This window comes from Microtus ochrogaster, unplaced genomic scaffold (assembly GCF_000317375.1).
Source record: "Microtus ochrogaster isolate Prairie Vole_2 unplaced genomic scaffold, MicOch1.0 UNK74, whole genome shotgun sequence".
Taxonomy (NCBI): Eukaryota; Metazoa; Chordata; class Mammalia; order Rodentia; family Cricetidae; genus Microtus; species Microtus ochrogaster.
In genome coordinates, this window is record NW_004949172.1 from 521,276 (window position 1) to 522,956 (window position 1,681).

The 1,681-nt window shown below is 54.8% G+C and overlaps 1 protein-coding gene across 1 annotated transcript in view; it reads left to right on the forward strand.

Moving 5' to 3' along the window:
- Nucleotides 1-1,382: 1,382 nt before the first annotated feature.
- The window catches only part of Gpr4 (G protein-coupled receptor 4), a 10,824-nt gene continuing 10,525 nt past the window's right edge, over nucleotides 1,383-1,681 (forward strand). The window contains exon 1 of the mRNA XM_005370274.2: nucleotides 1,383-1,459. The gene's annotated coding sequence lies outside the window, so the exon portion shown is untranslated. The remainder of the gene's footprint in view (nucleotides 1,460-1,681) is intronic.

Consider the following 1,681-nt stretch of genomic DNA (forward strand, 5'->3'; position numbering starts at 1 on the left):
GGTAGAGCCCCTGCCTAGAATCCCCCAGTGAGGGGCTGGGGTGTGGCTCAGTGGTAGAGCCCCTGCCTAGAATCCCCTAGTATGGGACTGGGAGGGAGGCTCAGTAACAGAGCCCCTGCCTAGGGTGCCCTGCCATTGGTCCCACCTTCTACATCACTTAAGATGAAATATGTAAATTAGAATTGGTAAACATTACTACTGTTTTTTGAAGGGCTGTATGCCAGGTGGACCAGAAGTCCTTGTGTCTATAATAAACTCTCAGGACTGATCTGTGCAGGAAGTGATGACCATGATAAAAGGGGCAAGGCAATTCTTTGGAGCACTTATACACTCCCTGAAAATAATGGGGAGTTCAGTACTAGGCAACAGACACGGCAGCCATCCACCCCAACACAAGAGCAGCCTGCCTCTTCCCAGCCAGGCTGAGAAGGGCAAAGAAGACCATAAAGTGCAGTCTCGGCCAAGTGAGAGGCTGAGGTGAACTGTGGGGGACATTGAGCTTCTAGAGTGCAGGCTGGGGTACCCTGGACAGCCCAGTAGAAACATTTTAAATATACAATCTCATTATTTGGCCTCAAACTCTCAATTATCCTCCTGCCTCAGCCTCTCTAGGGCTGGGGGATTACAGGCATGCACCACTTGCTCAGAATGACACCGTCGTCCAGATTTGACCTTATATTCTCTGTGATGTGACCTGCTGGACGGTGCCTCACCACTTTGCGGAGGAAACTGAAGCCAGGCCTATGATCTAACCCACACCCCCACACCCCCACACCCCCTCCCCAAGGCTCCTTCCATTTGTGGCCCTGATGTCTGAGGTGGACAATTAACAGATTGCCATTTAAGCTTTTGCATTTTTACATTTCTTTATCTGAGGCTGCTTGGCCCGTGACAGTATGGAGGTCAGAGGACAGCTTTGCAGGAGCCATTCCTCCATTTGGGTCCAGGGAACTGAGTTCAGAGTTAGCTCCAATTGCCTCCATCTGCTGAGATATCTCACTGCTACCTTAACAGACCCCTTTGTCCTCAGTCCCTTAGAGGAACACAGAGAAGGTTATGAACTGAGGCTGGCAAGGAGGGGACGCTCCAAAGACGGGAATGTCAGGAAGGAGGGTCCCAAACCAAGCTTCCCTTCCCAGAAGCAGATTTACATTGAAAGTGTGGAGCTGGAGAGAGGGTAACTAAGGGGTTAATGAGAAGCAACCTTGAAGCAGCAGGTGAGATTGCCGGGGTTGAGTTCTTTACAAGGGTTGGGGAGCTCGGTGGGGTGCAGGGGAACGGCAGAGGAGGGGTTAACGGGGGGCGGGCCCGGCTGGGGCGGGGCCTGGGCTCCCGACTCCAGCCCGGGGCCAGGGGTTGTCGCTGTCTCCTGCCCCGCGGGGGCGCCCGCCGGGTCCCGCTCTGCGCAGAGACCGGATAGGGTCGCGGACGCCGGTCGCCCAGCTCAGCCGTCGCACAGGTGGGTGCTGCCCCTCCATTCCTAGTCTTTCCCTTCCCAGGTTCAAGACTTCTGGGTGGCCGCTCCCATCCGATGCCTCAGTCTCCCCGCACTGTCTCCTCCCTGCCACTCCGCTCTGCAGATCTTATCTTTCCTACATCTCCTTCCTCTCTTCCTCTCCTCCTCTCTCTGGGGTCTCTCTCTCTCTCTCTCTCTCTCTCTCTCTCTCTCTCTCTCTCTCTC